Raw genomic sequence first — 27838 nt, forward strand, 5'->3', positions numbered from 1 at the left:
AGCATTATAAGGTGAGCAGTAATTCACCAATTTAACAAATAACCTGCATTAACCAAGAAAGTAAGAAATGTACATTCTGCTATTTTAACCAAGTCAACGGCTTAACGTTCAAACACTGATCAGCGCACCCGGCTAGCGAGTGACGCAATGCATTGTGATATCAGTTCAAAACAACCATCGAGTCCAGACCGTGGTCAGCAACACAAAACAAGTAACTTCATGCATATCGAACCATAGCAAGCACATAGATGAAACGACGAATGATATCCGGCACATTTAAGACAAACTCAGTAATCGATCGCTCCGATAGCTCCGATTGATCAGTTCAATAATAGCGACACATTTCTTGCAAGTTCAGCAATCGATCACACCGCTATACATTTTGTGCTTACGTTAATATTTTTGTACCAATTGCAATAGCAAAAACAACAGCCGCTAAGAAACAATTTTTGGTTGCAAAAAACGAGCAAATACTATTGTAAGAATTGGGTATAAATAAAGTGGTCTAGGAAGCCTTTGGCGCAGATGGAGAGAGAGAGACCCTAGAGAGAAGGTGCAACAAGCTAAACCTTGCGTTCAACTCTTTCTAGAGGCTTGAGTGTCCCCCTACCCAAGGTAAGGCCTCAAACCTCCAACATGCCTGTAAGGGATATTCCTTCTGAACATCCAAAGTCGCCTGGTCGACTTGCTCCGCCGATGAGCATCGAGAGTCCCCCTACCAAAGGTCGATGTCTCCAACATTTCAGTAAGGAAGAGTCTCATCTAGAATCTTCAGACTGCCTGGACAGTCAGATAAAAGAAAGATATTGGTCCGCACAGGTAGCAATCACGTTGTTCCGTTTTCGTCGCGGTTATAAGTACGAAAGTCTTCACCACATGGCGACCGTCCGAGTAATTTCTTCTTCTCCACCACATGGGATTTTTTTTTTAGCAAAATGTAAAACATAGCGCATAGTTCTTCAAACTGTCATCCTCGCTCCAAATGAGCACAGAAATCTCGTAACCAATAAAATGTGTGGTTCATTTGTACATTTTAAAAAATGAATAAAAAAATTGTATAAACTAGCGTATAAAGATATACGATAAACAAAAGATTAGAAAGGGTAAAAATTTTCAAATGAAAAAAAAAAAGGATTCAATTGATAAATATTTATCACAATGTTTTGAACGATTGATAAGACTTCTTGTTGGCTTACCGACCTCTGAGGTCATGCCGGCCATCGACGAAATGGCTTTCTAGACTCTCCGATAACACGTAGTTGAATAGTCAAGTCAGTCCTCGCTATGGGGAGACGGTCGGGATGGGATTTGAACCCCGGTCCCACCGTTTGAAAACCGGCGCCGCTGTCGCCTATACCATCTGAACGCCGTTAAGCGATTGTTAAGACTGCAGGGTTATATTATTTGTCTGAAAACATCTTATCTATCTTCTCCTTGGTCTTATTGCCATGCTGAGATCCAACCGTGTCTATTAGCAATTAGCAGATCGTCCATCCTTATCCCGGAAGTCCGATACTGCAACTGGAAGACCGATTCCGAAATCCACCAGGGTCGACACCACTGGATCCAGTCGACGTGCTCAGGATATCAGCACGTGGTTCAGTTTGTGACAATATCAGTTGCTGGAGATCTTTGGATTGAAGTTTGTAGAAAACACAATTCTCTTCAACGATGTGCAGATTTTAATTGTTCTAATCGAAGGTTAAAAAGACAGTCAATTCGTTGTCCATGTTTTCCGCAAATGACATCTTCAGTTGGAATTTTTCTATAAATAAAACTGAATCTTGAAACTTGCCTTGAAACTTTTAGTATAAGTATTTTATTGTTTCAATACATTTTGAAGACACGTTTATACAATTTATACTTTAAATGGTGTTGTATTTTATTACTCATTGTTCCGTTCGCATCGAATAAAAGGAACACATTTCAATTGCTTTCATTGACACTGGAATTCGTTATGATGCGTAAATGTAATTCCTCCGAATCGAGTTTTCCGCACATAATTCGCTCGTTCCGACAAACCCATTCTCAGCTGCACTAAAGCACCTTCCATCCATAAAGCATACTTTTCCGACCTCAAGCCCGTTAAAGCTGCAGGCCGGCCCCAGTCGTTAAGATAAAGGCCTTCCACCTATTGTGCTGGTTCTCTTGCCCAGCCGAATTACATGCACGGGTACGCCCGTCACCAGCCCACTTACACAAATGCGCTCGGGTCATTTTGTTTTAGTATTATTATTACTACTATAACCGAAACTATTTGTGCATGTTAATTTATCGTCTACTCCGCACCACTTCTTTCTGCCTTTGGCCTGATCCGGTAGAATGGTTGTTGTTATTTTTCGGTTCTTTGGCTCATCCTGCCACTCATCTTAAGCGGTTTTCCGAGCCAAATAGCACCCGGGCATGGGTGAGTGATGTGTAAACGGTTGATGGCAGGAGGAAGAAAATGCATTGTATTATGTGAGTGTGTATGTTTGTATGAGGGTTTCCTCGTTTTTTATGACGCTCACAAACGTGCGGGCCTTACGGGTGAGATTACGGGTGCCGGCGTATTGGGTACACAATGGCGAGATCATCCTTTTGGTCGTTTATCCAATTTTGCAACGCCCTTCACATTAGCCAACAAGCTCGGGGCCTCGGATGAGCGGAAGGGGGACGGATGATGCACATTACGAACCGGATTGAACAAGGTCTGGGCGCGCCCAGAGTTCTGATGCGAGCCGGGATCGTCCGTCAGTCTGTCCGGTCGGGGTCAGTTTTGGACTGGTCGAGAATGACAGACTGTCATGTGTATGCGGTTAGGTTAGGTACGTGTGCGAGTGTGCGAGGATTTTATGAGTCGAAGCGATGGATCGCGGGATGTACTATACCCCCCGCGTACGTTCACCACCCGTTTCAGCTGCAAGGCCACTGTTCCGGTGAGGGCCATGCTTTTGGGCCATTCGTTCTACTTTAACGATAATGTACCAGTCGACCGTCTCTGCCATTGTGTCTGGGCACTGGTTGGCCATTGGTCTGATGTGCTGATGTGTTCATTGTGGATGCGCTGCAAGGAGAAACGAGACAGGGAGGATGTTTTCCAGGGAGATCAGAACGTTTGTCCGGTGAAGTCTGACAGGACGAGGCTCATGGTCGTTGTAACTGTCGTTTTATGGTGCTGTGAGCACGTGATTTACCCCTGACAGGATGGTCCGAAATTTTGCTACTTTTGCTCATCCACAAAGTGGCCTATTTTACAGGCACGTTTCATTCGCTCTTTTTTCGAGTGAAAGCTCATGGGGTTTTTAGAGGTTTTCGTGAACCTGTTTACCAATACTGGTTTATACCGAGCGCAGTAGGGTAGGAACTTTGGGGAAGTACTTTTCGGAGTGATTTAAAGAGGGATGAATTTAAAAGTCATAAAAGTGAGAGCCAACAATTGATAACGTTCAACCGTCAGCAACACAAAAATTGAATGCTGAAAACCTTACAATAAAAACCACATGTAAGTATAGTAAATTTATGAAAAAATATTTGGTTAATATGTCTGTCAGAGTGTAGAAAAGAAAGAAAAGTGATAAAAAGAAGGTAGAAGGTAGAATTGAAAAAAAAAGAGAACCATGAGAAAATTCATGATTCGGAAATCTGTTTCGTTTGATTGCGTGTGACAAAAATTATTGATTGACTATATAGCGTTGATCCGTCAGAGTTAATAAAAAATCAATACTTGTACGAATTAATGTTTAGGAGAGGAAAAGCCCTGACAATCTAGTTTATAAAAATAGTAAATACATGCGTGTTGACAATGAGGCGCAAGCCGTCATACTTTAAATGATTTTTTAAAAATAAAATAAAACATGTTTCGTTAACATCTACTGGTTTAAGCTGCATAAATCGTAAACGACATAAACGAAAGAAAGGCATTGGGAATTGTCCAATGCCTTTCGCTCGCTAAACCACTCTTCGCATGTTTTAGCGCTGCAATCCTCCAACCTACTGCACTTTTGTCAATGTGGAAGGCCTAATACAACTTTACGGTTTAGGTCGACTGGTTCGTTGTTAAGAAATTTAACCTGCCCACCGGTGCCTGGCGAGTCTAATTTGCTGCAGTATGCGGTGTGATCGTCGTATTGTCCTTAGAGCTCGTTTCTGTAAAGGCTCTCCCATTGCCCGTATAACTCAAACAGGGGCTTAAATTCTTCTGAGTTTTTTTTTTTCTTAAACACGTCTAAAAGTGTTTTATCAGTTTTGGTTTAAGTTCATAATTTAGATTTACGTGGGTACTGAGACTTTTTATGTTCCGTACAGTCCCAGAGCTTCTTCGTCGTCTTCTCGGTTTAACGATCTAATATGCCATGTCGGCCTTAAAAAATCATTGAATAATTGATACCGTTTAGTTGACTGCTCATTCCCCCTCAACGGGAATAATTCCGATGAGATTTGATTACAGGTTGTGTCGTGTGTAGACCGACTTTGCAGTCCCTTTATTGTTATTGACATTACAAACCAATAATGATTACTGAGTTGATATAATTCTAGGACGACCCTTTTTGAGCAATAACTGGAAGGCTTAGCTTGAACATCGATTGAAATTCCAGCTTGGCTACAGATAATTTATAAAGCTTCCCGATAGTTGTTTAGTCTATGGGCAATAAAGTCGTATCAGTAATTCTTTACAATTTCCTTCAACATCATAGTTATTTTAAGCTGTTCTTCTTTTGTTTTGCTGTCAGAAACAAGTGTTGATATAGCTACGAACGGACTGTATGACGTGGTGCGGTCTAACTCTAAAATTGTCTGCCATGTAATGACGTAATAGAAATATTTCACGAATGAAACCCTTGTTGCTGGACGCTACACTGTTGATAATGTCAAACAACTGCACGAGGAATTTCCACGTACTGGCTGTAGGAAGGTTTAGTATTGTGTCATATTTTCTGGGAAGCTTATACGATTGTGATGGTGTTGTTAAACGACAAGCCAAATGATTGTGTCATCATTTGTAATATTCTTCACATTTTGAAAAGTGAGATCATGTCCTAAAAAAGAAAACACGAAATCTGTGTTCTAAGAATGAAACCATGGAAAAACTCAAACAGCAAATACACGAACGAGCAGAACACGAATCTCCAAGGTAGCAACTTTTAAACAATAACCCTTAAGCTTAGTGAAAATTTAGCTTCGCGTAAAGAATTTGAAAGTAATCCTAAGCAAGAGGTAATGGCAAGCATGGCGAAGTGGTTCGTAATCCACAAACAAAGGTAAGGCGAAGAACCCGTATACGTTAAAAGGTGTTGAAGTGATTGAAAATATCTACTGTATCTGAAAATTGTATTTCTTTCCACAACAGCAATATAGTAGCAGCAGGAAGACAGCCCGTTATGCTACCCCGTCGAATCGTTTTCCACTTAATTTCATCTAAACCAGTCTAATCAACTCCAGGATATTATAGTGCCAGTCTCATTTCCTTCACTCTCTCGATGGTTAAGGATGGAGCATGATATTAATAAAATAAAGAATACAAACCATTTCAAATGTTGGCAATTTGGGCTGAGTCCCAATATGGAGTTGGGAAGGCACTGCAACTGTTCCCAACGACAACGGCAACCACCGCTTGTCGGCAGCTAATTAAAATTATTTGCTACGCTTCCCGATGCCGGAAGGAAGACGACGATGAGGTGTTTGCTGCTGTTACCATCCCGAAATGTGGAATCTTAGATAAGGTGAACGGCAGAGGAGGATGAATGAAATGGTAGGAGGATGACGCTAAATGTGATCCAACGGAGACCGAGCAACAACAAACAACAAACTGTCGAAAATATTCCTTTCAGTTGCCGCCTAATTCCCGCACTAATTCTATATTCCGCTGTCACAGTGCCGTTCCGATACGATGCTTTGGAGTCCTGGGATGAAATGTTCTTTGTAGGTCAAAAGGAGGAAGGGAAAAAGGAAGGAAGAAGAAAAAAAACAAACGGTGAGGATTTTTAATCATTTTCATTTGCACCGTAGCCCACACGCCGGTTCGGTTGCGAATGTTTGTTTGGCTTTGCTCATTTCGAATTCGCTGCTTGTTTACTTTTCATTGTGCTCTCGTCTGGTTCCACTCGTTTGCCACTAGCACTGACTACCTCACAATCGAGTGCTTACCATCCGCACACCAGCATTCCGATGGCATTCCAATGGGAATAAAATGATAAAAATTATGAAAACAGAGATTGGCTTTTACATCTCATCGGTGACTCGGTGGGACGAGTCGCAGGGAACGACGTGGAAGCTTCGGGAGTAGGAAGTTTTTTGTTCCCCCACGGCATGCTGCATGGATTCTTCATCTTTGTTCGTTGGCGCGAAACTCAAAAGACGGAAAACAACACCTCGTTGAACGACGGCAGATGAATGCCAAAGAGAGAAAGCGCCACGGCGGCGATGACGGTTGCGCGAGAATAATGACATTAAAAGCAACGGGCGGCACAGGAAATAGGAAAAGTTTTCAATTTCTTTATCGCGCACCAAAGGACACTCGCTAACGCGAACGGTAATGATGAGCTGCCACCGGAGCCGACAATGCCGGTAGTTGGTTGATTTGTGAAGGGAAAATGAGCTTCCAGATCCGTTTGTGGAGACAATTGTCGTTAAAACCAGTCCTAAGAAGCCCAGACGATGTTGGGTGTATATATTTCTGCGTGAAATACTTCTTATCTTATGCAAGATGGTTTGATGAAGAAAAAAAAAAGAGTAAACACATACATACACACACACACAGAGTAAAAACAAGATGCCCCAAACACTAGCGAGGAAAGTTTGGCGAGAAAGTTTCCGTACCGAAGGGACAGCACGGATATGGGTCGGTAGATGGGTTTTCGTGGTCACAATGGAAGCAAAGGGAAAATGCTTTACGTTGTCTGAGATTTCGTTGTTTTTTTTCTGTGCGTGTGTGTGTGTGTGCGCTGGTTTTTACTGGCATGCTTTCCGCCCCGAGGGAAGTTTGAAGGATGGAAACAGACTCGAACAGCTTCCAGCACTTCTGGCGCTGGTGCAAAACTGACACTAAAAGCAACACCACCACCGGCAACCAGGCGACCCTGGCCAGCAGTGGCGTCGGCAGCAGCTTTAATTTAATTAACTCGAAACTCGAAGACTCTCGGCTTGCGTGCGTTTTGGGCCACACCGGGTTGGGAATATCGCTTCGTTTGTTGAGTGGCTCAATTTCTCATTTAAATTTCAAAGTTTTCTCCGGCATTTGGCCGATCCGGACAAAATAGTTTTTCCCGAGCGCTGGTGGCAATTTTTTAAACCACTATCACAAGAATCTTTACCGAGATCTTTAAGGGGTGGCTAAATTGTGCGCGCGGGTGTATGTGGGAGGTAATGGGGGCAATTGACCTTGGCAGTAATGGAGTGCCATCACGGGAGGAATGTTGGCTGTTGGCAATGCTTTAATTGAGAAAGATAGCTTTTCTCGGAGAAAAGAATTGGTTTGTTAAGTTGTGTGATCTTACGGGGGGGAGTTCTAAGTTACAATTCGACATAGGCAGCGATAACTCTGAAATATTCGTTACTGTAAAGAGGCTTTTTGGTATTTGACGAAGCAAAGTATGCACCATGAAAGTTATGTATATAACTTTGCATTATTTAATATTTTAGAGTACGTTATAGACAAGGAGGCAAATGTGAGAGATATGTTTTAACTATGATTCTAACTCCGTATTATGATTGAACTTCTTCTTCTTCTTCTTCTTCTTGGCTTATCGACCTCTAAGGTCATGCCGGCCATCAAAATGGCTTTCTAGACTGCTGATACCACGTAGTTGGTTAGTCAGACCTCACTATGGGGGGACGGTCCGGATGGGATTTGAACCCCGGTCCTGCCGTTTGAAGACCGGCGCCACTGTCGCCTACACCACCGGACCGCCCGTGATTGATTGACCCATTGATTGACCTATTGACCTATTGATGATTGAACTATTTATTCTAAAAATGCTTCATTTTACAATGTGTTATTTGAACCTTAGTCGATGTTTTTAAAAGTACTGGTGAACTATGGGTTTGTATAGCTTCTGTTCCATGATTTTTTCGTTTATTATTATTTCTGATATAGTTTGACGTTCATTTCATGGATACATGAAACAATTAAGTAATTCAACTTTCTTCCGAAACATGTCTTGTCGGGCAAAGCTAATTTTGTGGCTATCATTTATGTTCTGAGTTCTCGCAAAATCTTCTGATGATTGGTTTACTGATGAAGCGTTAAGATCGCGATAAAGAAATTAATTTTCTAATATATTCTTGGTCCCGTATGTATAAAAGGAGATTGGAAGAAATGCTAAATGACGATCCTCATGTTATGTTCGAAAATTTTACTACTGTGGATTGAAATCAGTGCGTCATACTGCCATGATGAGAAATAGCTCATGGCTCTGGTAAGCCTAAACGATTATTTTTTTTTAATTCGTAATGACGGCCTAGCTGTAAACCGAAGGGAGAGGGGAAGCGATCAAAGGATGATTCCCATCTATTTGGCGAAGTCAAACAGAATCCGCGCATATTCGTAGTCCTTCTGTCCCAGTATATCGCGCATCGGCACCCCCAGGGATCTTCCTGATGCCCGAACGGCTGCTAAGAGGGTCTGGATCTAGCCGCATCGAACTCCACACAGGACCAGAAGATGTGGTCAATGTCGTAGTATCCGTTGCTACAGCTACAAACCTTGGAGTCGGCGCCACCTACACGTTGAAAATGTACATTCATCGCATAATGGTTCGACATAAGTCTCGACATCATGCGAATAAACGCACGATCTACCAGGAGCTCGTGAAACCAGGGACGCAGGGAAACCTGTGGTGAGATGGAGTGCAGGAACCTCCCGAGTTCGTCCTCATCCCACATGCTCTGCCAGCGGGCCATGCACAGCTGTTGTGGGGTGCGAAGAAACTCGTGAGGGGGAATCGACCTTTCAAAAATGCTGCCATCGGAGGCTCCTTGTTTGGCCAAGGAGTTGCCGGGGATCCCGCAATGAGCAGGCAGTCCTATAATCGATATTCGGAATGCTTTATTGAACAAAGAACTTAGAATATTCAGTATTTTTTTGTATAAAGTAATCAGAGCTCTTTAATGCCTCGACGGATTTCAGTGCTTCGACAGCGCTGAGACTATCAGTAAATATGAAATACTGGTCCGGAGGATTCGCGCTTTTTTTAGCAGTGCGTAAAAAAAGCATCCAGCGCAGCTACATACATAGAGCATGGCTGTCTAAGCTTGTGGAAAGGTTCGGTGCATGTGTTAAATACACCGAAGTCCGTGCCCGCCTCCGAAGAGGATCCATCTGTGTTGTACTGTTGAGGATTTGGATGGCCATACTTATCCACAAAAATGCTGGGAACTGTCCTCCAGCGAAGATCATTTGGAATTTTCTTCGTGTCCTCTCGCATGGAGATGTCGACTTCAAAAAGGGAATTGTAGGACTCTGGTAAAGTGGCGCGGTTTATTGCTCTAGTGGTACTGGGACTTGCGTGAAGAGATACAAAATCATGATAAAACTTCATGATTTTGCACTCAGAGCCTGTCTCTAGTAGCGATTTGAAGTTTTCAATCACTAGTGAGATGCATACTGTGGATCTTAGTAGAAGGCGAAGCGATAACCGCAAAAAACATAATTCTAGCGGCATCACTCAGGACATCACTTCTAGGGACATTGTATGAGTAGATTTCATACTGCCCAGCGCAATCCTAAAACAACATTATTGAATTCGTTTCAGTTTTAGTATGTGCGTCTTGGCTGCCCAAAGGAAGCAGATGCATCCGTATTTCAAGACGGATAGAATCGTTGTCTTATACAGTCGTAGAAGGTCTGATGGATGTGCACCCCACCAAGCCTAAACGATTATGAAGTGATCTTGGCGCGTTCGGCAAAAAAGTCAGAAATAACAGATGTATCTAGTAGACGACGGCACTAGACGATGAGCGGTGCCAGGATCTTTTGAAGCAGGATTCGAAAGACTTTTGGTGTCTAGTAAGCGCAATTGCAGAGCCTGATAGCTGAGTATTAATATATATAATAATATAACGAGTCTGGCAGTTTTTGAACAACAGACTTACCAGTTTATTGCAGCTTTATTTTTTAGCTTACATCTATCCTATCACTAATAGCGTTACATATATTTGTACGGTATATTATTGCAGTCCATGCAGTTGAAAAATGAGAAAAGCTCTTACAGCTGTTGTCAATAATGTCCACAAAGACAAAGAGTAGATTAATGTCCAATTGTTGTGGTTGTGGCACTGTAGCAGAAGATGTGACAGGTTTTTATAGTACGTGTTCAACATTGATACGCATTTGTTTACAGTGAACGAATATTCGTTTGCAAACATTCGCCTAGGCACAGGCACATTCCAGCAGTACAATTCTGTAAAATTTAATGTGTATTTCTCGATGAAACCATGTCGATTGGTTCTATCGGTCGTGAGTTCAGTTCGCAGAACGAGAAATGTTGAAGCTGAAGATAAACATGTTTACCCTGCAGCGTATACAAGACGGGATACAGTACGGGAGCAGAACTATCATGTGGCTCAGCCTTTTCGTAATCCCACACAGCAGAAACATGAAGTTGGCAAATTACATCAGTTCTCAATACCCTCACTTTCGTTTCCAATGAAGTGAGAGAGCAAAAACAGAAAAACGCTGGTTTGGTTCATGGTACAGGGGAGCAGATTTTTTTTTTTAGATTAAACCTGCTATATGTTTGCAGGGGTTTCTCCGGCTCGAAAGCAACGATGTTGAATGAAGTTGGGAAAACATGTTTATTTCCCCGATTGCGGCATTCCCATCGATGGATACTTGCAGCATACGTCCTCACTGTACTGCTGTTCGCTCGCTCGGATAAACGCTGTCCGAGCAGCGTAGCCCCAGATTGAAGTGGACATCTACAAGTGGGCACATGTCTCGTCGTTCATCGTCGAGCACTCGATGGACATACGACGCACCAAATCAACGATCCGGTGTATCGTGAAAAACATGCAATAGGAGGGGGACTGTGTTTCGCCGGGAACTCTCCAAACTTGTTGTCATTTTTCCGGTTGCTTTTACTTTGCTTGTGTTTTTACCTCTTTTCGCCTCCATCATTGTGTTAACTGGGGATGCAAACGGTACAGAAAACAGTGGACACTGATGGATTATGTTGGTGTATACAAATTGTTTTGAACGGGTTTGATCAAATCTATTAGCTCGGTCCGGATTCGGTGGTTTCATTGCGCGATGTTACGTTAACGTTATCGAGATTTAGTTATTTTAGTAAATTTATATAGCAATAAAAATTGAGCTAATATATTTTAAATGTATATCAAAATTAACGAACAAGATCAGGATATTCGTATGGTGTGAAAAAAATGTATATGAATTATTTTGAACATTTAAACTAAACGCACCTGCATCTTCTTGGCTTAACGACCACTAGATCACCACGGGCAGCTGTCGCCTTATCACCGGACGACCCTAAAATCTTTTCTTTTTTTCGGAAATTTAATATATCGAAAACAAATTAGGCAACAATAAAAAAGGAAATATTTACTCTTATTTTCAACGTTTATCGTATTCATGCCCACATAAGCCTTCCAATCGTAAAAACGAAATTCAAGCAAGACGCTTCGAACATGTTCTTCGTAGCCTATAAAGCATGTCTATCATTAGCATCTCTTTAACACTCAGTTAAACTGTTGCTGTTTTCTTTTTGGGTGATAATTTCCATGTTTTCCCATTTTGCCAAATTTGGTACACGCTTACATGTGTTTGTAATATATTGTTGATGGCAAATTTTTTATATGTGTAATCATTACTACATGACATGTGCAAACAATATGCTTTGTTAAATAAGTTAAATAAGTTTTTTTTAAAGCAACGCCGTATCCGAATTTATACGTTTAATAACTTGATTTTACACATAATTTTTCAAGACCTCTTGACACGTGGCACAACAACATCGAAAATGGCACAAGCTGAAATAACCTTAGGTTGTAGAAGTGTATTAATCAACTAATCAAAACATAATGAAGCCGAAAGCTAATAAAACTATCGTAATAGCACTTCAAATTCTGGTTTTGTATGATAATGCATGATTTAAATCCACTTCTGATTTTAATACCAATTCATTCAAAAATCAAACCTGATTAGGGTAAAAGCGAATCGGTGGTTCGACAAACTGTCTCCCTGTATCGAGATAGCAGTTACCAGCTACGTGGAAGCCAGAAATGTCAGGCCAACACAACTCGAGGGTTTAGAAAAGCTTCCAAAAAAAAAATTTATAATTGAACAAAAATTTTCATCGACTGTCGTATAAAACCTGGGAAGCAAATGATAGATGACACGTAAAAGATTCGAGCAAAATTTCCGTTTCGCTAATGTAAAATACCATTAAAAATCTATTACGGTTTATTTAAGTTGTTTCGAAAAAGAAAATAAAACACGCCGAGCACTTCACCACATACTAAAAGGGAACGATGCAAAAACTATCAGAGCCACACACAAAAATAAAAAAAAAATGAAGATAACGAGTCGCTACACGACGATACGACAACCTCAACATCCCAAATGAGGGTTACTTTAACCTAGAGCATGTTGTTAAACCTTTACCAAGACCGGTGTCAACAAAGATGTGCAATTGTCGGCGCAAGGTGTACCTAAGGCATGTAGGGTGGGCCTGGCAGAAGTTATCTCGAGCGTTTTTCGTCTTACGTTGTCGCAATTCGTCGTACAGCAAATTAAATGTATGCACACATATTTTGAGTAAAATGTAAACATACTTAAATTTTAACTCTTTACATCGCTTCACCCGCCCATCGCTGTTGCTGCTGGTTGTGGGGAGGATCGGCTTTCGTTACCATGCCACGTATCCCTGGTACAACGTCATATTGCGATGCCATTGGCGTGAGCCTGCCGCAGTACACAGGCAGCAGAACGAGTAAGCTATGGAGAACCGACAAACATTTGACGAACATGCTTCAGTTGTCGTTTGCTGTTCGTAAACAGTTTCATTCGCACCCGAGCCATTGGAAGTCTGCCAGGCAGGGTAGGAACTGTCGGAGTTGGAACGCGTTACGGAAATCTGTCTCCGTTTATCGTCGGCTGTAATACGGCACTTGAGATGCTCTCACGCCACTGTGCATGCATCTAATGCCCTCTCTTGATGGTTCCGTTTTCATGGGTAACGCGAAATGCTTAGGCACTTCAAAACTCCGAGTGTTGTAGCGGTGGATGCGTCCGTTCGTCGTTTCGGTTTGCCATTTTGGACACACGGTGAAGACAAGCTTAAGATGGAGATGGGGGAGAGTAGGAAGATGGCTCCATTTGGTCCCGTGAGCATGCGAAAAATAGTGGCTTTATATATTCTCCAGCACATCACACCGGAGATGATGGTGGCCTGTCAACTCGGTCCATTTCGGTTCTGCAGGGAATCGCGGGATGCTTCGCGTTCTCAAAAGGGAAACACGGAAACGGGACACGCAAAAGTTATATCAAGTGTCATCTGACGAATGCTGCTCGTTTCTGGATGTTGATTTCAGCACAAGCGTTTTGAAATCCAAAAACCCTGACACAGAATGGAAGGCAGAGGTTTGACGTTAGGTTTGGTGGTTTTTTTTTTTTTTTGGCGAACAAGGTTGACCATCCGAATGCTCTGCCAGTGTTGGGATGTGACAGAAATGGGTCGCGAGAATGAAAGAAGAAAGCATCGAACAGTTGCAGGCTATATGTTGCTGCTGCCACCGAGTTCCCACAGACAGGCTGAAGTGCAAATATTTAAACCCATTTAACGGGGATGTTTTTTTTTTTTACTTTTGCTTACATGAAGAAGTTTCTTTTCTGCTGGTACTGGGCTGGCATCGTACAGGTCGACATGTTGAGGACGGAACAGTACCAGAGCGTGAGGAATAAGGATTGGTCACGGTTACACGGGAGGACATCGTGTTTATTGTGCTGGTAGAAAGCGAGTTTTCGCCACGCTTTCAAATGCTTTCCCAAAAAGAAACGCGGGCTCATAAAAGTTACATCATGCACACATAAGTAAGAACATAAACATACACACACACAAAGAGTTCTAGGGCCTTTCGCCTGTTGGGCACACACCCTGTCATTATTCGGCATGTACACACGATGGTGGCTTCTTGTTTACCGGTGGCCTGCATGTATCTGTGTCAACAGTGTTATTTATGACGTGCACCCACACACACACACACACACATACACACACACACACACACACAAGCGGTACCGTGACACAATACACCGTTATACAATTTGAACTTTATTTAATCCTTTTGCTGTTGGAAGTTTGTCCTGAAGCAGGCTATCTTTCCATACGCTCTTCTCCGGACGCTATCCGCAGCGAAACGGTTCCAATGGCAGAAAACAGAGCCCTGTGTCGATGCTGTTGGTTCTTCACACAATTTTGTTGGAAGCCACCTTGGGAGACTTGATTATGGTCATAATCGTACGTCAGTCACATGCATCCTGAACCCTGGACCTCGTCATTGGAAGCGAAAAGTTTCGAGCGAAAAGGCGATTTGGAACTGGGAGCGGTGGGGGGAAAGGGAGATCGGGCGTTGATGGTAAACAAATTTCTTCAGCTCCTCAAGATCTCGTCAGTACGTCCGTTCGTTTTACGTACTGGGGATGACGGGGACATTGTATTGAGAGTTTTTTTTAGCCTGGGTGTTTTGTTGCTGTCGTCCGGAACATGTTCATACAAAGCTCCTTTTCATGATCGGGGCAGCAAACATGCCCCTGGGACAGTGGTTGGGTGAGAGAGAGAGAGAGTAGGAGAACGTGGGAGGAGAGTCACTCATGCTTGTGGCAACTTAACTATGACATAACGGTGGCCACGAAATGACCATGATGGCAAAATGGGAGGCTAATGGGCTCCCCCAAATGGCTCATTTGCTGTGTAGATTTGGAGATGGTTGACATCGTCCCACATGTGAGCGCTTTGGGATGGAGGGTACTTGCCAAACCCGGCGAGAGTTACGTCATTTCGGGGTTTGTTCGACTTTGTTCCGTCCCGCAGATGGAGAATGGAACAGGGCAATCTATTTACTAGGCACTCCCAATCCTGCGAACTTACCGTGTTGTAGTTTCGATGGTTGACATGGCTTTTGTGGGCCGTGACTCATGCAGGATGTCATGTTTTAGCGAATGATTTATTCTCTTTCTTTACCTCGTGTGCTGCTCCATAATGGAACTAAACTAAAGGTGCGCTATAAAACGGAACACATTTTGTGGGCGAAACACGAGTGCGGCGTTCAACCAGGAAGCAGCAACCTTGCTGCAAAGGCATGATGGCGTGTGTTTGCTGTTGCAGTACAAAATGTTTTGCAACTGCATAGCCAAGGTGTGGTCGCAACACGATCGGAAATCCATTACGGCGAACGGCGAGTACAGGACAGGGTTGTGTGAAGAATCAAGCAACAGGATATTTGCGATTCTCAAGCTATAGTCGAAGTGACTTGTCTGAACGGCTTAAGGCAGTGGTCTCACGGTTAATGCGAGGTCGCACCATAGAAATCCATTAGTTTCGCATGATTCAATCACTTAGCACGGAACACGGATAAGCGCATCAGTAGAGGCGGTTTCGGTCCTGCGCTGCGGTCTAGCGCGCGTGGATTCGGTTTTCCTCCCTTGTTCCATTTTGTCACGCCAAAGGTGCAAAAAAGATTAATCTATTGCCCTTCGTGCGGGTGCTACATCCTAGCGCCACAACAACAGTAAACGGGTGGAGCAATAAACCGGGTCGACGCAATATTCCTGCATTGTCTGTCCGGGGCAGAATGCAATCGTGTGGAAAGACAAGTGAAAGACGTTAAATCTGTCGCTGGAAGTAGTGGCAAGTAGGTTGTGGTGGTGGTGTGAAGTCAGCGAGAAAATAATGAGATTTTGTCACGCGAATAGTGGCAAAAGGCAGGTGAAACCAATGGGCTGGTTGGCTTTTAGCAGGCGTGGCACCATGGAAGTCGATGCTCGTCCTTTCTAAGACGGTCCCTTTTTTATTTGCTGTTTTGCACCAAGTCAATCCGAGTGGTTTGACTTACAGACACGAGGCAGGTTGTAGGTGTAATTCTCCTAGAAGATAAGTCCCGATGGAGGAAAAGATCTCGACAATAGCAGAAAGGATTCCCGTTCCACGAGCTTCAGCACCTTTTCTCGAGGGATCTTGCAACAAAGCAAACGAAAGGGCGCGTGTGTTTGTGTGAGTGTGGATTGAAATTGAATTTCTGTCCCGTTTTATTGCCAGAACTCATTGTCCGCGTTTGAGGTGGTTTTTGGTGAAGTGATAATCGAAAATACATCAAAGAAAAACGCTGTAGGGAACGAAAAAAAAAAAACTCATCGGAAATAGTCGGCGAACTCTTGTGCTCAAGACGTTTACCCAACCAAGTAGTGTTCGGTTTCCATTTATCCGAGCAAAGTGCCTTTAATGCTTAAAACTGCTTAACACAGTGAGGGAGCTTTATCTGTGAAAATTCAAACAAACCGAGATCAATTTATTGGAAGTCTTTTTGACAGTTAGCTTCACACCATTATTTGGTGCGAAATACCTGTGATTAGTTGTTAGTCGTACACGTTAAAATAACACCATAAATAAAGCGTTACATCCATCGCCGGATTAAATGATGTGCAAACTAAGTAGGTGCTTGGGACTTCTAGGTTATGCCGTTTGTATAGTTTATAACATAACACATAGCACGTATTGTAGCCACCAGTTTACATTGCCGTCAAAAATTGTAAATATTTCTGCCGCTTTCAATTCGTAATTGAACGATTCACTGATTTCATCGGTTACTTAAGCCAAAAGAGATCGGTTCCGGGATAGCAAATATTTTGTGAGACCGAACATCTTGTAAATATTAAAAAATGTAATCCTTTACATCCTTAGAAGATCAGCGATGAAAGTTGTAAGTCTTGCAAGCTTTATACTGTGTACTAGTTCACGAGTATTGGAGCCTCTTGCTACAGATTTCGTCGGAAGTTACCAAGCTGGCTTTGTTGAAGGCAAATCGACAACCGACCAAATTTTGTTATTCTACGGCAGATCTCCAAGTATCCAAAAATGCCTGGAGCACCAGATCCCTAAGCATGGACAGGGTGCAGTGCAAGGAGACAGTATCGCGCATGCTGTCGGAATCATTCGAATCTCACAAGGAGACGGGCTCTCCTGTTTGTTGTTGAACATCGCTCTCAAGCCAGGGCCCAGGGTGTAGCCAAGGTTTCGACATCCGGGGCACGATTTTCATCCGATCTCTCCAATTCCTTGGCTTCGCGGATGATATCGACATCATCGGACGGACAACTGCGGCGGTGTGCGAGGCGTACACCCGACTGAAACGCGAGGCCAATAGAATATGACGAAGACAAAATACCTGCTTGCCGGAGGCTCTGACCGTGATAGAGCCAAACTCGGAAGCAGAATATCAATTGACGGCGACGATCTCGAGGTGGTAGAGGAGTTCTGCTACCTTGGTACGATCGTAACTTCGGACAACAACGTAAGCAGCGAAATCCGAAGGCGCATTGTTCAGGGGAATCGTCTCCACAAAATCCTGCGATCTAGAAGACTCCAATAGCACACGAAATGTATGTAAATGTATGTCCTCGAATGGCGGGTGCTAAGGATTATCTTTGGCGGTGTGTGCGAGCAGGGCGTGTGGCGAAGGAGACCGAACCTCGAGCTAACTGAGCTGTTTGTCGGTGCTAATATCCTGACGGTAGTCAAAGCTGGAAGGATACGTTGGCTGGGGCACGTGATGAGGATGCCGGACTCATCACCCACCAAGAAGGTGCTCTTCAGCGACCCGTTCGGCGCGAGGCGAAGAGGAGCTGGATCAAGTAGAGTCTAACCTGTCGGAGATCGGATGCAGCCGTTGATGGAGGACTGCAACCCTAGACCGAGTTTCCTGGAAACTGATTGAAGACTTGGCCATGTCCACACGACGTGCTCAATCCTGAGCAGGCCAAGAAGACAGTTGAAGACTAGTTGACGATCTCAAGCACAACGGGATAAGCCCTTTATTCGTCGCAGAATGAACTCCAGAAGTGACAAAGAATGAGGCCACCTCATCAACGATCAGTTCAGTGCCTTTGTTTGATACGTTACCACAAAGCTGACGTGACATGTTAGTTAACAATCATAATTGTTAGCTGTACTTCGCAGCGGCATGGTCGAGAATAAGGATGTAGGGCAATAAGCAAGCTCAAATCCTTGACAAAATCTATTCGCTTCCTCGTTCTTCAATTCGTACAGATTTAAGTAAGGATTTTTTTTTGTGTAGACCTGGTGAGGTGGGTAATGCGATTATGTTCTTTCAAAAGAATATCGCTCATCTGTGAATTAAAGGAGATTGAATGCTAACTTTTTTTTTCAAGCGCCAGGTAGTGGGCGGTAGGGATCACTTTTGTAATCACTGGTTTTATGCATAGCCTAAGAGCATAGGTGTTTGTAATTGACTGAAGATTAAGGTGGCGCTTTTAACGATCAAGAAAGTTAAAGCGTTAAGATCACACTAGTAATCGAGATGAAGATGGTTTTTAATTATTTATGATTAGGTAGTACCAAAAACTCAACAGAACGGTACAATGGTCGCTGCAGGTAATCCAAAATGTGTGTGTGCCCAGTACTCTGTTTACATCTGGTAATAGAAAACAAATATTTTCCACTCTTTTACATCCATTAAACTAAAGATTTGAATGAATTTTTGACAGCTATCTCAAGCCGTGTTAGTAATTGTCATCAAACAATATCATGCCAATTGGTAATGAACATTTTAAGCCATGATTTGCCTTTTGTCATTGATCCACCCGTATCCTAACCTGAATCTTAGCTAGCTGAAGTAGCCGCTTCCTTCTGAGTGATAATTTAGGCGCAATTGTTTTGTCACTAGGGTCTTATCGTTCAGGAATGGCGTGCTGATTTCCATTTAGATTGTGCCACTAGATAGCTTTCATCTGATGAGGTTCTGCACGGCACAAGCTGTTCAATTTGGTACGCTCCGTTATCTTGGTAATTACGAACGATAACCATCAACTTTAATGTACGCCACCAATCCGGAGCAATCCTTGTCATCGAAATAAACAGTTCATTCCAGGCGGTACCGGCGGGTATTGGCGTTTTTCGGTCAAAAGCCAGCCTTTTTGTGCATTGTGCGCACGGAAAGCGTGGAGAGCGGTGGGAAAACTTTCAATTCTGCCGTTGCCGGCAGCCAAAACCCTTTCAAACGGGTGAGCTTACAGGCCGTTAGTGACCGTTGAACGGGATCATTAGCGTCTTCCTCGTGCGACCCTAGCGAGTATCGAAATGATGGTTCGGAAGTTAGGGATAGCATTTTTTCCGAATTTATCTTCCCCGAAAAAGTTGTTCCATTCCGTCGGCTTAATCGTGGCGACCATCAGTTTTTCGACCACCACCTCCGTTGCCGGGTGGCTAATTTTTCGATCTCAATTTTTGATGCGTTTTTAATCCAGTCGGAAAATCATCTTTCTCGGGTCGACCATCGCCGGCCGTCAGCGGTCCGCAGGGACACGGGTAGATGGTTGATTTTCGAGGAAGCCGTTTAATTTTCACGCAAACACTTGTCCAACAGCGGTGGCCATGGTCGCCGTCGGAAGGGAAAGTTTTTGGCTTTATTTTTGGGTCGAGTTTTTTGTTGTTTTCCTTCCAGCCCCGCGCCATGCGCTTCTTCCCGGTGGGAGAAGTTAATAATTGTTTTGGTTATCTTTTGAGCCTTCAATTCTTAAGCTTACTTGGGGAAAGTTTTCATCACTGGTCGTTTGTCGTCATTTTCTTGATGGCATGATGGTCGGTCGATTGGGGAGGATCAAATTTGCGTCTGTGGTTTTGGAATGTTAATGTAGATAGGCATATCGCGGTTTAATGGTATCCGCTTTAGAAGATGGTTTAAAATTGTGTAATTGATGTAACGAAAATGGGTGTTACAGAACGAAAAAACAAAAGTTTGATACAGCAAACAAATTCAATTGTCCACTAGCAACGTTGAAGTGCCTCTTTTACTAAGAGGGAATATCATTAACTAATCAAATATGTGTTAACTTTGCTCCGCTGAATCATGTTTTATTGCTGCGACCAAAAAGCAGGACAGAATATTTTATTTATCGCATTACTTGAACATTATAGGGATAAGAACGTTAATTACAACATTTCTAATAGGGCTGGTGGATTAAATTGTTTCAACGAATTTTAGTTTACGATTGCCAACCATCATTTTAAGCCTGTGAAAAACGTAGTTTTCAGTAAACATTATTCTAAGATACCCAATAAGGATAATTTTTATTATGTATTAAGTTTTTGTGCTTTTAAAAAGTGATGCAGTCTAGAAAACGAAATGCTGTTTTCTACGTATTTTAATATTTATTTTTTTCTTCATTTAGATAAATTGTTTGCATTGTATAATCAATAGCTAATCAATTGTTGAAGGCAACTTTCCGTAAACCAAAGCGTAATGTTGCATTTGCATAATTGTACTCGCACATACTTCACTATCACATCACATGCGTACGGTGAAGTGAAAACTCATTTCCTTTGTTCGCGCGCTCAATGCCCAAAAAGTGTGAGCGTTGTTGTTGCCGTCGTTGGTAGATGGTTCAAAAATGATCGAAACCAACAGTGTGACAATCGAAACAATGAGGGATTTATGAGTGAAACTCCATTATGCAGTGGCTCGTAAGCATTGGATCGAGTGTAATGATTGTTGCTGTTGGCTATGAAACTCGAGCACGTTGCATGGGGCCTTACTCACATAATGGCCAGCCACAGAATGGGAAGCTCACCGCAATCAGACATTTGCACAGTGGGTTGATCATGTAAATGAAACAGCGTTGGTAAGATTATCAAAAAGCGCAAGGACGCATTAGAAGCAGCGCGGTTGCTGTTTGCGACAATATATCGACTGTGCGACTGGGATGGCCAAATGTGATGGTGGGATTTGTGTACCGTGTACTCGTATGGTGGTTTGCAGTTACTATCGCTTAGCAGTGGGCCTAATAGTATTAAGTCGCGACATTGAGAACACGTTCAATGGCTGAAGAAGTGAAGCACCGGAATGTTTCGGTGTGAATGAGTAAATCCAATGTTCCATGCATGGAAATGAAAGCGGGCGGAATAAATAAGCTCGTCGTTATCAATTTATCAAGCTCATTGAGTATGATAGGCATCGAATGTTCCAACCGAACATGCATACATTGGATTGTAGATGCACATGGCAAGGTTTTCCTTGTTGGATCTTTATCTGTTGCGTGAGATACCTTTATTGAGTGATTTATTATGTATTGCTTGGTCTAGATGTTACAGCACGTCTTTCATTTATCACCTTCTTCCTTATATGTAAATGAATGCTCATGGGTGATTTTCATGTTGTTTTCATTCCAAACTTTCCAAATCTGTTAGGTTTACTATATCAATGAGAAAATTATGAGCAAAATTATTGCTTAGCTTCCCCCTGTTACAGGGAAATGCAAATGATAGCGTGCGGCCGGCCAACTTTAGCGAATATCGCAAGCGTTTATGAAATCCTCGACCACTGATATAAAAACTCCCATTACTTTAGCGAATCAGTAAAAATAGACACAAAATCCTACAAAATAGTTACGGAAGTCGGTGGAATTGATATAAAAAATGTGTATGAGTCGGTTGAAGAGTTGTAAATGTAAACAAACTTTTTTACATTACTATTTTATGAAATTACCTAGCTTCTGCCCGCGAAAGCCAAATGAAAATTATATTTTTACAGTGGTCAAATATAATGTGCTTGGTTTTTACCATCAAATGACAAAAATAAAAACCGTATCCCAAAAACATATTAATATTTGATTTCCAGATTTGAACCAGTACGTATATACGAATGCATTCAAACATCGTGCTGTCATGCTAGGTAAAATCCGTTTATTTATAAAAAATATTTTATTTTGGTCTAGCAATCGATGTGTTTAAAGTTTAATTTTCGGTCATTTGGTGGTAAAAATCAAGCACTTTATGTTTAACTGCCTTAAAAATATAATTTTCATTTGGTTTTCGCGCGCAGAAACTAGGTAATTTCATAAAATAGTAATGTAAAAAGTTTGTTTACATTTTCAACTCTTCAACCGGCTAATATACATTTTCCATATCAATCGTAACGACTTCTATAATTATTTTGTAGGATTTTGTGGATTTGCATTTCCCTGTAAAGTCTTGCTGGTGGCTATTTCTTTGGCTGATCAAGCTAGGATAGTTTTAAAATCGTGAACAGCAAATACTCAATTCTGATTATTGTTGGCCCCCTATATACCTTCTAAGCATTAGGTATTTCTAACGTGGAGCTACGGCCTATATGACTATGTCTTTCCCATAGTCGCGAAAGGTCTGACCAGGACAGCTGCGATTATGGACTAGCAGATGCACTAGACTAGACTGGTATTAAGGATTGTTGCGAACGGCCTAGACCGCAAAGGACGGAGAATTGTTCTTACGCTTGATAATTAAGTAAGTCAATCTCATGGATGCCTTCTGCAGTTGTCCTTTTACATAGCAAACATGTTCAAAGGAATTGTTACTAAGAGTGGTGCACAAAATCCACATTTACAAATTATGTACGAGTTTCAAAAGAACAGCGATGACCTTTAATGGGACAATTGCATACACAAACTAAAGTGTTGAAAGAAATAAAGCTTATAATGAATTTCAATGATAACAAGCCCGTGCACAACTGTTCCTTCTAGGCAATGCGTGTGTTGCCGCCATCCGGTACAGTACAGTCCCGGGAAAGAAACCAATCGCACACCATTCCCTATTACAGTCGTGTCACGTCCGCGAAAAGCCTTTGCCGGCAATTTATTTGTAAAAGTCGCAATTTTCTCACTGCCAAAATCGATGATCGGTTTCCAGCGTGCCATGGTTGGATGTTTTTGTTTTGTTTTGTATGCTTCACACCATCGCAACCGGTGACGCCATTGCACAGTAAAAGTTTGTTGATCCCTTTTTTACGACACTTTAACAAAATGGACACCGGGACGCAAAAGGAAGCGACCGGATCGTTCGGTTTACGTCCTTTGGATGGTTTAGTATTTTATTGATCACGGCCCACCGGTCGACTCCTTTGACCGTCCGTCCCTGCTCATTTCGCACCATGGTTGCGCGTTACGCTTAATCTTAGTTCGCAAATAAAAACAGCTCCACAAAACAGTGTTGGGAAGAATGGTGTTTTGGCGAAAAAATGGATAAACGATAAATCGTTACAGCACAGGAATGTGTGGAGACAATAATAGGCGCGTTTTGGCCGCGCTTCATTTTATGGGCAGGCATTCGGGATGTTGCGCAGTTGGTGATGTTTTCGCTAGGCCGCGGAGTGTTTGTTGAAAAATGTCTTGAATCGGCGAAATACCGCTAACAACCTGCTGACAGTGAAACAGATCATGTGTGTATGTGTGCAGATACTGACGGTTGATGGGGACACACCAATAGTCACGCAACAAACAAGACATGTTGGTTTGTGCTTGTATGTTTTTTTTTTCTTCTGCGGCATAAGAACTATTTGCCAGTTCTTGTGCTTTTATTTTCTTGATAGTCCAAGGCAAGGACACGCATAATATTACTAACAGAAAGAAGCGAATCAAGTTGCAATTATTATTTGTAAATTATTGTCTTACTGTAAATGTAAATAAAGATGGAGGTGATATCTCATCACTTTCAAATATTTTATCATGGTGATCTATATATTACAGAACACATGGATGAGACTGTCTTTTAGTTTTTATAAATCAGAGTTTAAACATGATAATGATTCCAGCAAAAATGCTATATTTATAAGTTTGGTGCAACTGATCTCTATTTGTAAGTTTTTTATTTTCCTTCATCTTAACGATTTTTCTGTCATGATATGCACGCGTCATCAACAACACATGTAGGGCTGTTACAAAAATACGACACTTCATAAAAAGATGCTTCCGCGACCATCTCTACATGACCGTGGAAAATGGATTTTCCATTGCTCACCACTTTTCGAAGCCATTAAAATGAATGATGACATCTAGATGCCATCAAATTTATGCACAGTTTTGCGCTGTCGGTTTATTATTATCATTACTGTTATTATTGTTATTACCATATTACGCTTCAAGAATCTTCTTTTTTTTGGTTGTATTCCCATTTCCAACGAATCGTTGATCTACCAGCAAATCCTCTGGCTCTTCAGGATGTCCCGGGAACGGGTTCATATTTGTCCTATTCCGATAGGGGGAAGTTTTTATATGATCCCATCATTTTCTTCTAGCCAGTTTCAAACAACCATTTGGCTGGGATTCCTCCGAACCCGTGAGCATGTGCGATGAGCGATGTATGGTGGTATAGCTGGCCTACATTCCAGAACATTCCTCACACCGTACCACGAACACCACCACAACTTCTTCAAGCATGTTTAGTACCACAATCGTAAACCCGTAAAGGGGACATGATTATGGATTTGGAAACAGATTTTGTTGATCATCGATTTTGGAGTTGTGTTTTTCGGAGCAATAGCTTTTGGTAAAGTTTTCATGAGTAAAAGAGTTAAAAAAAAGTCAGGAGAAGCAATGGAACGTACTTTTAAGCGATGTCTCCAATGTACGCCTGACGAGAAGGATAAATTTAGCTTCCTAACAATACCATTCAATGAGTACAGGGCGGATTATTTCTCAAGCCCTTACACACAGTTCTTGTCTGGCAGAGGTTGCCAGTCGGCTGACAGATGATCCTTGCCGGACTGTCCATTTGATGTCAGGTTCGTTCATTTACAATCCGAGCAAATGCAGCCAACAGGCAGCCGAAAGTTCACAGGGAAAAGGCGAACCCCATCGTCCCACACGTACCATGGGACGGTTTTTTACAAACCTTTCTATGCCGCTTGACGTTAATCCTTGTTTCTGTTTCAACGTAATCCTGTTGTGATACTGTGGAATTAGGTCATTAGGGAGCGGACGAGCAGATTCGAGACTTTGGTTCGGCTTCTCGTTTGGAGGATGGTTTTGATTCTGAAAATTTGGGCACCCTGAAGTTTAGCTGTATCAACAACATGGGACGGCAATTTATATTTTCTACCTCCAAGCTGGTAGAATACTGCGTTTAAAGTTGTATCGATTGAGGTATTCAAGGATTCGTTCAAGAGTTTAATATCGGGCAAGTTGTGATGTTGTGGGCTTTACGAATTTCAAGAATTTCCTTAGAACCCATTTTCATCCGGCACAAGTGTAAGCAACATTTGGTTTATTGTTCCATGTGGACTATTTGTTGGATGTTGGTAATAAACTTGTTATAATAATACTTCATGATACACAATATGGTTGTGAAGTTTGATTGCTGAAGTTCTCCATTTCACTCCTGATCATTTGCCTTCCAGTTATTGTACGTTCTGAAAGATGATTGCAAGTCACCGAATGACACTTTTATGCAAAAGTTTACGAACTGTAACTGGTGCCAATAAAATGCAAATACAGATAGAGGATCAACTCAGTGCTGACGTCCAACAGCGAAATGCTGAATGCATCTAGCGTACTCATTGATACTCCTTCGTTCGACATCCTTTTGTTGCATTCCAATGTTTGTGGGGATCCATCTTGCTCACGCAACTCACATTTTTTCTCTTTTTCTGGCACAAATCATTTGGCTGTGTTTGATTTGAAATTCACTGGCATCAGAAAGCCAGTGGCGGTGTGAGTACCGTAGCTTTCAAATTTATAAAACAAACATCGGCAACGGTGATTACCGAGCACTCGAACAGGACCGGATCGAGTGGGTTGGACAGTTTGAACCTAAGGAAGGCTTTAACAAAAAAGAACCACCATTCATTCGTCACAGTTTTCGTCGAAGGCACGAACGATTAAGCAAACAGCACCGGCGTTTGCGCTCGATCGAGGTGTTTGGTTTTCTTTTTCGCGTCATTTCAATGTTGGCTTGAAGCAATGGTCTACGATGGTCGATTTCGTTCTCAATCGTTCCGATCTCCAGTACGGTGTGCTGGTCCAAACACAGCACAAACATTCCTACCCCACGGACTATAAAAAATGAAGGCTCGTGAAAAATCTCAGCCATGACCCCACAGCACAAGCAATGCTCCGAAAGGCTCATGTTTGCGGAAATTGAAGAAGCTTTCCAAGCTCAACCGGGAGCTCTTCGAGTTGGCAAAATTGCTACCGTATCGAACGCCGTTTCGGGGCCAAGAAAACGGTCCTAGCATTCCGAGCGGCGACGTATCCCAAGATCGAATGCAGCCCGTGGCGATGGCGAAGAAACTAAAGCGCTACCCTTCAACCGCACCGAACGGATACGAAAGGCGAATGGAATGTGCGAAATTATCATAAAAATATCGTTAAAACAGATTCCGAGCAGATAATAAAAGAAAATTTATCGTCTTCCGTTTGAAAAGGGGAAAATACACTCTCACACATACAAGTTCCACTACGCCACCATCGAAGTGTGGAAAAGGTTGAGTGTAGTTCTAGGGACGGTTCTCGTTCCAGGGTATTTGTGCATTTCTACGCGCCGATTTGACGATGGCCATCGAAAAGTCTTCTACGCCAGGCAGGTCGAACCATTAAAAGAAATAGATGTGCAAATTTGGCTCTTCCAGTGGGAAAACAAAGTGTGTGTGTGTGTGTGTGTGTGCCATCGTAGTGACAGTTGGGACTCCAGTGGAGAATTGGGCTCTGGGTACGACAAGTACATTTAGCAGATGCAAATGTTGGCTTTCCTGAGGCCCGAGCTGTCGTTTGGAAAGTGTTTCAGGACTTTCGAATTTTTAGTTCGTTAGCCTCTTTATGGTTTTTGTTTGTTTATTGACATTTGCGTGACTATTTGACTCTCTTTTGGAATGGAACTGCTTTTTTTTTTGTTTTTGCTATAGATAAAGTTGAGCTTGAAGGATGCTGTTCCATCGTCAATTGTTAAAGACTTCTTGGATGGGTTGGTCAGGTTTAAAAGGTTAAAATTAAATTGTTAATAATACAATAATATTTTCAATAAGTACCAGAATTTTAACCGAGTATGCCCGGGATAAGGCAAAGAATAAGGAGGAAATGCCTTATCAATATAATTGTACTTTTTTTTTCAACACAAGTGGTGTTGACAATACGGCACTGGACCGTCATATTCAATTGTAAATAAATAAATAAATAAAATAAGTACCAGAATTTATCCGTTCTTTTGGTGTTATGAATGGAAGTGATCGTTGGTGTTTTCCTAAAGGTGCTTACTTTTAGCTTGTTTTACTTAATGCAAAAGAAAGAACCAGTCTCAGGAGACTCATTCTCAACTGATGCTTCCAATAAGCTTTAGTGAGTAAGTGCAAGCACCAGTCCATGGCTTGTGTGCTTCAGGCAGAGAGCAAGTTTTGGTTGCTACTTGCCCTCACTGACCTTGCTAGAACGGAACGCATTACTTTCGTCCATGACGTAGTACCACCGGGACCTATTTGATGAACATTAATTTTCATTAAATTAATTAAGTTAACACGAAAAGAATGGCAAAACAAAGGGAAACATAAAAAATAAAGAACAGTACAGTAGGAAGAAAATCGGTATCGTTTGCAGCTCAAGACCTTTTTCTTATGCGAGTTAATTTTGGGTACTGTTTTTCTTCCTGAGTTCTTAGGTCTTCATTAATCCACAAGTGGGAATGTGTAGGCAGTTCTTTGCCATTCTTTTACCCGCGTGCCCGTTGCTTTTTCTATCATGGTTTGCGCTGTTTTTTTTTGCTCTCTCTTCCTAATAGCTATTTTGGAAGCCTTGTTCCGTGGTCTATCCAAAGCTAGTAATGAATATGTCGGAAAATGTGTTGTTGTTTTGCAGTTGATTAAGCGTGGAAGA

At 42.2% G+C, this 27838-nt stretch overlaps 2 protein-coding genes across 2 annotated transcripts in view; both read left to right on the top strand.

Moving 5' to 3' along the window:
- Window positions 1-27838, top strand: part of LOC126557466 (polypeptide N-acetylgalactosaminyltransferase 16-like) — a 359463-nt gene that overhangs the window by 179288 nt on the left and 152337 nt on the right. The gene's annotated exons all lie outside the window — the stretch shown is intronic.
- LOC126558482 (uncharacterized) overlaps window positions 1-27838 on the top strand; it is a 136592-nt gene that overhangs the window by 25338 nt on the left and 83416 nt on the right. The gene's annotated exons all lie outside the window — the stretch shown is intronic.

Source organism: Anopheles maculipalpis, chromosome 2RL (assembly GCF_943734695.1).
Source record: "Anopheles maculipalpis chromosome 2RL, idAnoMacuDA_375_x, whole genome shotgun sequence".
NCBI lineage: Eukaryota > Metazoa > Arthropoda > Insecta > Diptera > Culicidae > Anopheles > Anopheles maculipalpis.